The 13,534-nt window shown below is 46.4% G+C and overlaps 1 protein-coding gene across 1 annotated transcript in view; it reads right to left on the bottom strand.

Annotated features, from left to right (window-relative positions):
* The window catches only part of IQCD (IQ motif containing D), a 486,987-nt gene that overhangs the window by 453,268 nt on the left and 20,185 nt on the right, over positions 1-13,534 (bottom strand). The window lies entirely within an intron of this gene.

Raw genomic sequence — 13,534 nt, 5'->3', positions numbered from 1 at the left:
ATAGCAGCCTACAGAGTGCTTCACTCCGGCTCTCTGGAGACACGGCTCCCCAGTCACGCTCCAGACCCTCAGAAACATCGGGCCAGCGTCTCAGCACGCTGTTCTCCTCTGGGCCATCGATCCTGCTGCTCTCTGCTCCTTGGCTTCTCTGTTTCAAACAACGTCCCCAGCTCGCTCTTTCACCTATGTAGAACCATACCTTTTATAGTTGGAAAACCAGTCACGTGGAGTCAGGTGTGAGTGATAATTAGTAAATGTCTCACTATCAACGGGACAACTTAGTTCTTTCTTCAGCCGGTTTCCCTTACACTCCCTATGTTATTCATATGGGAAATCTTCACTACTCCCGGTTGCCTATTCCTCGTCCCAGTTTTGATTGGGAATCGCCAATGTACATAGGAAAATCCTTTAGCCTGGTTTTCCCTCAAGGGGATGGTTGCCCCCTTCCATATTCCCGATGGTTGATTATACAAGCCTGAGTTTTGATGGTAGTCCCTGTGGTTTAAATTGGTAGTAGATGAATGGATATAGACATCAGACTCTTGGCTTGGATTTAGTTGGTTTATCTTCCTTCCACACCGTGGGCAATTTACTTTTTCCTTTCCGCCATGGGTCATTAATGACGGGATTCCCATACCCAGGTGATCCTCCCTCGCTTGTCCACCCCCAGGGTTGGGATCTAAGCGCAATGGCCCTTCGCTCGCCATTTGAGCAAACGACTCAGAGGGAGAAAATGTGAGGTCGCCTTCAGGTTTCGCACAATAGCCACATGTCGTCTAACTAAATGTGCATGTTTTAATGCACTATTTAGCATAGCTCTACCCTGCCTCATTCACTCGCACTCAATATCCCTTCCTCCACCACCCCTCCACCAACTTGTCACTCTTCTGTGCCAAGGGAAGCAAATCTATCTTTTTTTTAAATAATCTTGCTCTATTACTCCATGTTTAAATATTTCACAATTCTTGCCATAAATGTGTATTTACAACAGAATGAATTCTTCAATGTTAGTGGGTTAGCATGTTTTTGTTTTTTTATAATCTTGTGTGTACAAAGTTAATAGGAACAATGATGGAAATGATTTTTCACTAGGAAAAAGTGTGATAAGCACCGAGGGAGGTATGTAACAATGTCGAACCACAACCAATAACAAAATAATACTTTCCACTGCTGCATGTAATCTTGCTCATCTGAATACTGACTTATTCTTTATCAATGGTTTTCTTTTTTAAACAATGTTATTGAGGTTCACAACAATATAACTTACAGACTTACTTATCCATTCACATAATCTGTATCAGAATACGTCTGCTTGTTCCGCCTCCCCCCTCAACAACTCCCCTCCCAATAACCCAGCCTGGTCCACCTACATTACCTCTACCACATTTCAAACGACTGTGCTCGGTTTCCACCTTTGCCCGTAATACCTCATTGTATCACTACCCGCTCACCATCTTTGATATCTCTGTGCCTGGAGGCACCTAAATCCACTAACATGCGTTTCCTCGAGTCCAAATCTACATTCCGCTGCTCTTGGCCACGATGGGCTGCCTCTTGCCATACTGAGGTTTCCGCTGTCGTCCATTTCTGGAGGTCCCCCCACCATAAACGTACTTCCAGACTCTTGAGTGCTTTGCACCCCATCGTTATTCTGCATTTCACCAATATATATGCCAGATCTTTCAATTTACTCACGTCTCGCCCGCTTCGGTCTTGCGAAGCTGCCCAGCAGACACGCCTTGGGAGAACTAGTGTCTAAAGTAATGCACGCTCGTGCTAACGTTTGGGTTATCTCTTCCCAGTATTGTCTAACCTTTGTGCAAGCCCAGAACAGGTGTACTAGGTCAGCATTAATTAATCCACATTTTGACAGGATTGTTCTGTTGCGTTACTGACTTTGGTATTTTATTCGGGGTCAGATATGCCCTATGAATCACATACAATTGGATCAAGTGTAGCTTTGTCGTTCTAGACACCTTCTTGTGGTAAGTCAATTACTCTTCCAAATTTACTTCCCAGCTATGCCTGGTCTGCGCTAGCATATCTCAGGGTCTTGACATCAATAACTCGTATATCCTCGACACTTTGTGCCCTCCCTCTGAAATGTTGTAAAATGTTTCTATCATTTCATCCTCCGCCAGTTCCCCCTCAGTTCCTGGCCATTTCTGCTTTAGACTGATGAAGTGCCTGGTATAAGTGAGATGTAGGCCCAATTGTACTCCCGTACCCATAAAATTCCTTGGTTTCCCTTCTTGTAACACATCCCCCACTGTCGCCACAACCATCGGTTCCCAGTACTTTCTCACATTCAGTCTCAGTGGTGCATCTTCTCCTCTGAGTGTCACCGGCGGGATCTGGGGGGTGGGCGGTGGGGTAGTATGGTGTTGCTTTCCCCCCACAACTGGCATGCCATACGCCACATTGCCCTGTATAGCCTCAACATTAGAGGCAGCGAGTCCCGCGACGTGATTGACCATATTGTCAATCTGGGAAAATGAATACCCTTCATTTGAATGATAGACGTAACTTGATGGCCGTGGGCCAACCGTCTTATGCACCAAATTATAGAAATATAAACTGCTATGCTTGACCGACGAGCGGCCATTTTAAATGTAGCAAGAATCGCCATTTTGCTTGTTAACCATTGCTCATTGCTTTCTGTCTAAAAACTGCTTTGCAGCTTGCAATTCTTGCGAATTCTGCTTACTCTGCTCAACTGTTAACATTGTTGTCTGAATATGAAAGGACAAGGTCGCGGGACTGAAGAGTTTGCTGAAACTCCTCATGAGTAGCCCAGAGAGGAATGCCCACGCTCCCTCTCTGTAGCCTTGGGAGGAAGCTGCAGGGCATTTAATCACTTCACAGCTGCCAGCCAGTCTCGTACAATGGTAGAATATGTTAGAATAATACAGTTAAAGGCTTGAATTATGCTTCTCTTACGGCCCCCCCTTCGCAAAACCCTTTAGAACGTGTCGGCTCCCAGGACACGAATAGTACCACATAGATAGCAAAGCTTGGAATGTGGCTCTTCCCCCGTGTACAGATTGCTTCCAAGAACAGAACCACTGTGTTCTAAAAGATGCCTCCGCACTTTCTAAATTGCACGTTGTTACTAGAATAGACATCGAAAGCATTATAATCGTCATACTCGTCGGATATGTCCATCGTCATCCCGAGTTCAAAGGAACTTAATACAGAGGGGTGTTGAACATGACTTTGCTGATTGTATGATATGCATTTTGTATATATGTAACTGATGTATGTAATTCGCTCTCTTGCGTCCCTCGAGGTCTAGGAAACTCACGTCGCGGGGCGTGAGATCAGAATTGGCCAATTGATACTATCTTTTGCTTGCAATAAACCCTAGCATTGGGAATTTGAAACCTCGTGTCTGGCGCATCTTTTCGTGTATGGTCATTGCCTTGTTTCCATAGCTCGAGGGACCCCTAGGGGCCCCTTTCAATATCACAAAATATGCTTCGAAGTGGGGCACTCATATTCCACCTTGCTCATACGGGCTCTGAAGTTTCCAGAGTGCCACCCTGGACCGCGAGTTATGCCACAGGAATCCCTGACATATACTATCAAGTCTCCTAAAAAGGGCTTTAAGGATGTCACACAGGACATTAGTGAAGTAATGGAGGAGTCTCGGGTGCACCACCATCTTCAACAGTGCGGCTCTCCCCATTAATGAGCGCGGCAACCTGGCCCAGAAGGTCTTGAAGTTCTTGATTCTGTCTACCGTTTTCAGTGTATTTTGTATGTGTTCTGTTATAGGCTCATGAAAAATATCCACTCCCAAGTATCAGAATGTATTCACTTCCCACTTAAATCGGTAGCGCTGGTAACCTATTTACAGGTTTCCATATGTATCCCGTTAGAGGGAACAAGCACGACTTTTATGCATTGATCACGATACCCGATAGATATGCATACCGCCCCAGCACATCAAGAACATGCTGTAGGTTGGTTCCCGGATGTTGTAGGTACAGTAGCATGTCATCCGGATATGGGAAATCAGGTTCCAACCCCCTGGCGTAACTATTCCCACTTTCCAATATTCCTTTCGGAGATACACTGCTAATGGTTCTAATGCTAGAATGAAAAGCATCGGAGACCATGGACAGCCCTGTCTTGTGCCCTTGCTTAACCACCACGGTTCTGAGATAAGGTGTGCCTGTCCTGACCCGCGCGGTCAATACACTGTATAGCAACTGTACCAATTTGATATATATGGTCCTATGCCAAAGCTTTTCCACACTGCCAACAATCACTGCGTCAAGTGCAGCTGTTGAAGTGGGCGGAAGAGGTCGGGAGCGGTGTCCCTATACTATTTTAAGTTTCACTGTTCCTTTACTTTTATTTGAAAAATAAATCGTTCTGGAATGGTTTAGTTTTAAAATAAATGTGTAGGAAGAATTTGAAGTTTGCACTTCAGTGCAGTGCTCTGAACATTCCCATGAATAGCAGGTGTGTTTGTTTGGGGATTGGATTGTGCGAGGGAGGGGGCGCAGCAATGGGGTTTGTGGGGAGCGGGGCAGACCAGTAGGGAACATAGTTCCACTACTTCTTTTCGTACACTTTCACCACTGGTCAAGTGAGGCCACCGCTAATTGTTGTGTGCTACCTCAGGTATAATCTAGGATGTGAGGTAGCCTTCTAAGGTTGCTTGCAATATTTCCGTTTGCACATTTCTCCCCGATTGGTCTGGGTGTGTAAGCTTAGATATGGCCGGTTTAAGTCTATTGGCCATTAGGGCTGTGAAGATGTTCCCATCCTGGTTAAGCATTGAGAGGGGTCAGCATTCAGACCATTGTCAATGTTAAATCAGGACAGCAAAATCCTTACGGCAGTGCTGGCACATAGAATGAAACGGATTATAGAAATGCTAATACACCTGGATCAAACAGGATATGTACCGTGTAGGAACATATCCGATTACCTTAGGAGATTTCACTGGGTTATAGAGCACACAAAAAAAGACTCGGGGAGATCTCAATAGTCTCAGTAGATGCAATAAAAGCTTTTGACTCAGTAAAATGGCCCTAACTGATGGGAGCCTTAGACAGCTACGGGATTGGGCCAAGGTACCTGAAATGGGTCAAACTGCTATAAAGCAAACCGCTAGCTAGAGTGAAGACTGGAGCGATTATCTCTGAAAGGTGGCAGTTGGGCAGGGGTACCAGGCAGGGGTGTCCATGGTCACCGATGCTATACATTCTAGCGCTGGAACCCTTGGCAATATACCTGAGACAACAATATGAAGGCATAGGAATTAGAACGGAAAGAGAGCCGCACCTAATCTCCCTATACGCAGATGACATGTTACTGTACATAAGATACCCCGAAGAGAATCTCCAATACATCCTGGAGGTGATGGAGCGGTTCGCAACATTGTCTGGAATAGCAGTAAACCCCCCCCCCCCAAAAATCATGCTGGGAAGATATGTCGGGGTTCCACCAAAACAGTTACCAATCCTGCAGATACCATGGGTAACACAAACGTTTAGATTCCTGGGAATAGATATTTACCATACGGTGGAAGCAGAACACCAACAGAATACGGAAAAAGCGATAAAGAATGTAGAAAATAGCATGAGTTTTTGGTACAAACTCCATCTGGCAACGATGGGTAGAGGGGCGCTACTGAAGATGGTTGTACTTCCGAGGTTATTGCATTTCTTCGGGAAAATCCCATATCTCATACCAAAGCGATTTTTCACTAAACTACACAGCATGTGCAGGGATTTCCATTGGTACGGGACTAGGCATAGAATAGCTCTTTGGAAGCTACAGAACGCACACGACAAGGGGGGCATAAAACTGCCTAATTATGAGATCTACTATGTAGCCAGCCAACTACAATATGTGGCAAATTGGCTAACGGAGGACCCAAACTCGGAATCGAGGCTGTTCATAACAAAATGCATCCCACAAAATGCATCCCATACTTTTTGAAAGATGATATGGCTGCCCAAGGCAGAAAGCGAAAAACGCTCAAAAATGTTGCTATTGGGAGGGCAGATATGGCACAAAGCCTGTCAGGCAATGGAGAACCCAGCTCTGTGCTCCCCACAGATGCCGCTGGTTGCACTGACGAGAGGAGATGAACAGCTATTAAAGGTGATCAGGAGGTACTGGGAAGCGGTTGGCATTGTAACAATGGGAGACATATGGCAAGATGAAGAGATTAAATGATTTGGGGCACTGGTATAGGAAACAGGATTACATGAAGGGCAACATCTAACATATACCAGAATAGCACAGCGGATAAGAGACACATGGTCGGAAGCCGTACTAGGAGAACAACCTGATACCGCAATAGAAACTATATATGACATAGTGGAGGGGGGGCACGAGATCTCTAGAATATACAAGCTATTGATGTCCAAAGTGGGGAAGGTAGTGGTGATATTGAGAATTGACTGGGAGGAGTATGCCAGGATACCTATGAGCGATGAGATGTGGGAACGGTATCATAAGAAAGTATCTAGGAATGCGAGGCTTAAACAAATACAGTTGTATATAACCCCACAGAGCATACATGACGCCCCAGAGGATAGCCAAGTTCAAAAATGCAGGGAGACAGATGTGCCTTAAATGTCAGGCAGAAGGTGTGGGTATGATGCATATGTTCTGGGCATGTCCCGAAATTGGGACGTTTTGGGAAGAAATATCCTGCCAGCTTGGAGAGAAGGGAATTAAGATATATGTTGAATCAGTATGGGCTTGTATGGTTGGTTCCCCAGGTCGCGCAAATTAAGACACGTAAGTAAATTGAAGGACATGGCGTACATACTTGCTAAGCGTAGAATAGCTATGGCGTGGAAGGCATGTAACAGGCCCAGGATAGAAGTTTGGTGGAATGACCTCCAAAAATGGACTGAAGCCGAGACGGCTGTATGGCAAGAAGCGGGTAGCAAAGGGGAAGACGAAGAAGCAGGAACCCTGACAGCTTGGAGATACTTAGTAGCTGCACTGAATGGGTCCACCCAAGACGGGTCGAGTGAACAGGACTCAGTCGAAGATATAGGAAGTGTGTCCCCTGTGCAAGAGGAAGATGCATAAGGCGAAGCGAAGCAGGCTCGAAAAGGGTAAGCAGTAGACACTAAAGAACACATGTAAACTTCAAATGTTGAAACATTTACTGCAAAGTTGGGTTGTGTGATGTTTGATTATAATAAAATCAATAAAATTGTTTAAAAAAAATGCATTGACAGGGGTCTCTCAGGGACCCAGGCATTATACCTCTGTCTAGCGCCTCTTTGAGCATAGCTAGCAAAGGGGGCGTGATATCGGTCATGTATTCTTTGTAAAATTCGCTGGGCAACCCATCTGCCCCCGGGGCTTTGCCAGTCAGCAACTCCCTTATTGTGGGTTTTAATTCTTCTATAGTTATGGGGGCTTCCAACCTGTCAGCTGCCTCTGCATCCAGCTTTGGGAGATCCATCTGCGAGAGTGCCTCTTCTATCTCGGACATCTGGCATTCCGAGGTCTCTGCATATAGCTCTCTGTAGTAGTCGTAGAAGCATTTTTTTTATATCTTCTTGCATCCCACACATCTTCCCATCCTCCCCTACAATCATAAATTTCATATCCCGTTTAGTTTCACTCTTGTATGGCCAGGCTAGCAGGCAACCCGGCTTATCTTCTTCCGCATGCAGTCTCTCGACATATTTCTTGTAACTCAGCATGCCTAGTCTATCCCAGTGTTCTAGGCATTCTTGTTGCAGGCGGAAAACTTCTTGGGCCCTTTCTTTAGACCTATCTCCTCACCATTCTATAGCTTCCAGTTTAGTTTCTGCCTTGTGTAGGTCTCTTCCTATGCAGCCGGTCAAGTGACACAGCGAGTAGAGCGCTCGCTTTGACATAAGTGCAGATCCGGTTAACGCAGGTTCGAATCCTGGCAGGGCCAAACTCAGCCTTTCATCCTTCTGAGGTCGATAAATGAGCACCACACACCGTGGGTAATAAGAAGCAGCGCTCAGATACCTGAGGGTTCGTATTGCTAGATAAATGCAAAATTATTATTATTATAGTAGTTTGCATTCCTTTTGTTTTAGTTATTGCTGTCCCTCTAATCACCACTTTGAAGGTATCCCATAATATGCCTGCTGATTCCACCCTTCCCTTGTTATGTTTGAAGTATTCTTTCACCCCATCTCTCAGATGTTCTTGGAATACTGTATCCCCAAGTGATTCGCCTCTAAGCCTTCATGTAGGGATCCTAGCTCGAAGGGCAAAATACTGCCATGTGAACACTAAGGGAGCGTGATATGAAAGTACCCATGCTTTATATTCCACCCCTTTAAATTCTCCCAGGGTCTCTTCCCCAGTGAACACATAATCCAACCTAGTGTATAAATCCTTAGGAGCAGTGGAATGTGAGTATACTCGGTCCTGCGGGTGTAGGGTCCTCCATATTTCGGACAATTTGAATGTGTGCAGCAATGTGTTCAAGGCTTTAGCTGAAGGGGCTGGGTGTGTCATGAACCATCGGACACGCCCCTTCTGGGCCTCCTGGTCCTTGACACGTCGGGGCTTACACTCTGTTGTACTTCCAACATGGCCGTAAGCACAGAACGCTGCTTACCAGCCTTCACGTCTGATGCAGCACGTGCTATAAATTAGCCACACCCCCACGGCCCCGCGAGTCTCAACGCTACTGTTAGCTGCACCTTCTCCTTATCCTGGACTTCCTGGAGTTTCCTATTGATCCCGGACATCGAAGCTGAACGAACACTGGAAGCCGAAGACGGCCGAGCGGGCTTGCACAAGACCCGTACCGTACGGAAGAAAACTCCTCCTAAAGAGTCCATCAAGCAGCGGAAACAGGTGAGAAAGGGGGAAACCTGTGACAGATTGAGACGCGACCTAACTGAAGTCGATACAGACATGGAGGCGGCCATTCAAGATCTTATGCGCGGCATGCAAGAACTAACGACTGAAGTACAAAACCTAAAGGCAGAGAATGCTGCGTTAAAACAATTAGTCTTATTCCGCGACTCAGCCACGAAGGAAAGTGTACTATTGGGCGGCATTGTAGACAAATACGATGGGACAGCAAAAAACCTTTGTGGATTCCTTGATTCCCGTTTGGTCCACTTTACTTTTAAGCCCTATTATTTCTCTACCCCCCAGGGCTAAGGTGGGCTTTATTATTTCGCACCTTTCCGGGAATACATTAACCTGGGCCACACCATTATTTAATGCCGGAGATGCCCTCCTGGATGATTATGACGGATTCATTCAAGCACTTAAGACCATGTTTGACTGCCCAGAACAGGTCTATACTGCTCAGGAACGTTTACTTGATTTTCAGCAGGGCTCCCAGGACATGCTCACGTATGTAACACGATTCAAACAATTGGCTAAAGAAGCGGACTGTTCCTCTGAAGCCTGCTTCACTCTCTTTCGAAGAGGACTAAATGAAGACATAAAGGATGAACTAGCCAGAGTGGCACGCCCAAGTTCATACCAAGCCCTTATGGATCTCGCTCTACAGATTGACTTCTGCATCCAGGAAAGGAAGGCAGAGAAAAAGAAGACCAAGTTACCCTTCCAGAAGAACCCCACAGAGACCTCCTCGAAACCTGACTGTGCTTCTGTTCCTAGTAACGAACCCAAACCTATGCAACTAGCGGCCTTCCGTGGACCTATATCCCCCCAAGATTGCGAAGGATCCATACCGGCTTATGCATGTATTGTGCCTTGGACAAACATTTAGTGAGAGAGTGTCCTTTAGCCACTCCACGGCGTTCGGGAAACGCCAGCTCCCGATCCTAGATGGAGCACAGTGTCGGGAGAGAGATGTTTGCTCCACATCTATTCCTTCCTTGAACTCTCCTGGACAAAACAATCTGGTCATTTTACAGGCCTTTCTATCGCCATCCAAGAAGGAAACCTACCCCATTCTGGCGTTGGTGGACTGTGGGGCCATGGGAATATTCATAGATCAAGAATGGGTCTTTAAACACCATATTCCTTTCGAATCCCGGGATATTATGCAACCTTTAGAAGCGATTGCTGGGAGACCTCTTTCTTCAGGACCCATAACCCTTCAGACCAAGGAAGTTGAGCTCGCAATAAACCACCATCGAGAGAAGATAAAGTTTGACATCATGAAGTCTGCCCATTACCCAATGGTTTTGGGAATGCCCTGGCTACAAAGAGACAATCCATACATCAATTGGGCAGCAGGTTCCTTGTTCATGGGTTCCGAGCATTGCATGTCTCATTGCCTACTCCTGGATCACGCTCCAACACCATCGGAAGGACTTTCAGTTAACCATCAAGGCCCACTCACAGTTTCAAACATCATACGGGTTCCTAAAGTCTATCAGGAATACTCTGATGTGTTCTCTTCTGCTATTGTTCAAGCCTTACCTCCTCATAGAACAGAAGACTGTGCTATTGAAACCGAACCTTCAGCTGTGATTCCCTTTGGAAGGTTGTTCATTTTATCCGAACCGGAGAAAAAGGCCGAATATCTGGATACTAACCTTGGAAATGGCACCATACGACCATCCAAATCCCCAGCCGGAGCCTCACTGTTTTTTGTTCCTAAGAAAGACACCAATGAGCTCAGACCTTGTCTTGATTATCGAGGCTTAAATCAGTGCACCCTTAAGGATCGCTATCCGTTGCTCTTGATCTCAGATATCCTGGAAGCAGTAAGAGGAGCCGTAATATTCACCAAATTGGATCTCAGAGGTGCCTACCATCTGATCCGTATTAGAGAAGGTGACGAATGGAAGACAGCCTTTAGAACACCCTTTGGTCATTTTGAATACTTGGTCATACCCTTTGGACATGCAAATACCCCGGCGGTCTTCCAACGCTTCATGGATCGGGTGTTTTCAGACATGCTGTTCCTCTTCGTCATCGTGTATCTGGACGATATCTTAATATTCTCTAAGGATCCTCTTAAGCATGAAGAACATGTTAAGGCAGTATTACAGTGACTATGTGAAAACAAGCTCCTGGCAAAACCCGAGAAGTGCCTTTTCCATGTCGCTACTGTTCACTATCTAGGATTCGTCCTTAGCCCAGAAGGTATTGGAATGGATCAATCCAAGGTTAAGGCCATACTATCTTGGCCAAGTCCGACCACCGTGAAACAGATCCCGTCTTTCCTGGGCCTGGCTAACTTCTATAGAAAATTCATACCTTCCTTTTCCGAGATAGTCCAACCGATCATTGCCCTGTTGAAGAAAGACACTCCCTTTCATTGGACATCAGCCCAAGAGGAGGCCTTCCAACGGTTAAAAACAGAGTTTAAACAAGCTCCCATTCTGGCTCAACCTGACATCAACCGGCCATTCCTAGTGGAGACCGACGCCTCGAACTATGCCATTGGAGCAGTCCTAAAACAGGAATTCGACGACAAGCTGGAACATCTTATTGCTTATCTTTCATGGACATTAACTCTGTTTTATATAAGGAACTGCTAGCCATCCGTCAAGCCTTCACAGATCGGCGTCATTTACTTCTAGGAGCAAAACATCCTGTCCAGGTTCGCACGGACCTTCGAAATCTTCAAGTATTACAGGCCCTGGAATGTAGGAATAGCCGTCAAGCCCGTTGGGCCTTCTTCTTAGCCCAATACCAGTTTCAAATTCATCATGTCCCGGGAACATAGAATATAATTGCTGACGCCCTATCTCGACGTCCTGACTACGAAACCCTTGAAGACCGGTCATTCCTTAAAATGTTTCCACACACGATATTTGTAGCTCAAGCAATCAGTCTCCTGGACGAGGTTCGGATACAAACACAGTCCTCTGAACTTTGGAAAGAATTTTCAGGAAAGAACCAATGGAATGTCAGAACTAAGGATGGATTTCTTTTCAAGGATAAAGGTTTAGTCATCCCCACACAGAAACTACAGGAAAGGATAATAAACCTTTGTCACGATACCCTTCACTCCAGACATCGTGGCATCACAAACACCCTTCATCTAATACAAAGACAATTTTGGTGGCCGAGAATGAAGACTGACGTACGACTGTACATTCAAGCCTGTGCAGTTGTCATGCATGCTGGACGTGGTCCTACCTCCTACGCTCGTAGAACAGCTAGACCGTTCTATTCCAAATGGCGGTTGTTCAACACGTTGCCGGGAAAACGATGTTTGCACTCACGTGTATTCTGCTTCGTCACGTGAACTACGGCATTGCGTATTTAAGCAGCGTGGAAACTTCACTCGCTGCTTCTGATCGAATCATTTGGCGTTGTGTAGCTGAACCTCCGGTCTGCATCCTTGCTGATTACTACAGCTACCTTTTGGCCTTCTATAGTGTGTTTTCTGCCACAAGCTGATTCCTGGAGCTGTTTGGTTGCGTGTAAATCCACACGTTGTCTTCAAACGCGGCCGGCCTGGGCTGCGTGAATCCTGTTCGCGTGTAAATCCACACGCGCACGCTATCTTCAAACGCGGCTGGCCTGGGCTGCGTGAATCCTGTTCGCGTGTAATTCCGCACGCGCACGCTATCTTCAAACGCGGCTGGCCTGGGCTGCGTGAATCCTGTTCGCGTGTAACTCCACACGCGCACGCTATCTTCAAGTACTGCTGGCCTGGACTGCGTGAATCCTGCTCGCGTGTAAATCCACACGCGCACGCTATCTTCAAGCGTTGCTGGCCTGGACTGCGTGAATCCTGCTCGCGTGTAAATCCACACGCGCACGCTATCTTCAAGCGCTGCTGGCCTAGACTGCGTGAATCCTGCTCGCGTGTAAATCCACACGCGCACGCTATCTTCAAGCGCTGCTGGCCTGGACTGCGTGAATCCTGCTCGCGTGTAAATCCACACGCGCACGCTATCTTCAAGTACGACTGGCCTGGACTGCGTGAATCCTGCTCGCGTGTAAATCCACACGCGTATGCTATCTTCAAGCGCTGCTGGCCTGGACTGCGTGGATCCTGCTCACGTGTAACTCCACACGCATATGTTGTCTTCAAGCGCTGCTGGCCTGGACTGCCTGAATCCTAATCGCGTGTAATTCCACACGCACACGCTCTTTTCGTCGCGGCTGTCCAGAACCGCGTGTACTTTGTTTATACCCAAAAAGGAGCGTTATTTCCAACTACTGCACCTGTGTTATTAACAGGGGGATTGATTCACTTCTATACTTTACACTACGTGGGAAGGAAACTTTCAAGGATAAGTGGAAGGTGACAGTGAACAGTACTTTGGACGCTATCCTGTGGTGCATCAACCCGGTATCTAGCGTGAGCCTCGTTCCGTTCGGGATAAGTCTCCCTTACTAATCTTCCCTTCCTTGTCGTTTGTTCTACCTTGGATTCCGCAAGAGACTCTGCTGGATTCATCTGCCCTAGACTCAAGGTCAGTGTGTGCATTCATAACATTTCCTATTCCATCATACCCAAACTGATGGACAGTTATTCATGATACTTTATTTTGTTCTAGGCTGACTTCTTATACCTTACCCACGCCCTTTCCAGTGATCCATCGCTCTGGCTGTTTTACCAGTCAGAGAGTTGTATCATTTGGAAGGTCTTAACTTGACTTCA

Source organism: Ambystoma mexicanum, chromosome 10 (genome assembly GCF_040938575.1).
Source record: "Ambystoma mexicanum isolate Mex_15411 chromosome 10, UKY_AmexF1_1, whole genome shotgun sequence".
NCBI lineage: Eukaryota > Metazoa > Chordata > Amphibia > Caudata > Ambystomatidae > Ambystoma > Ambystoma mexicanum.
This window is presented reverse-complemented; position numbering and strand designations above follow the sequence as displayed.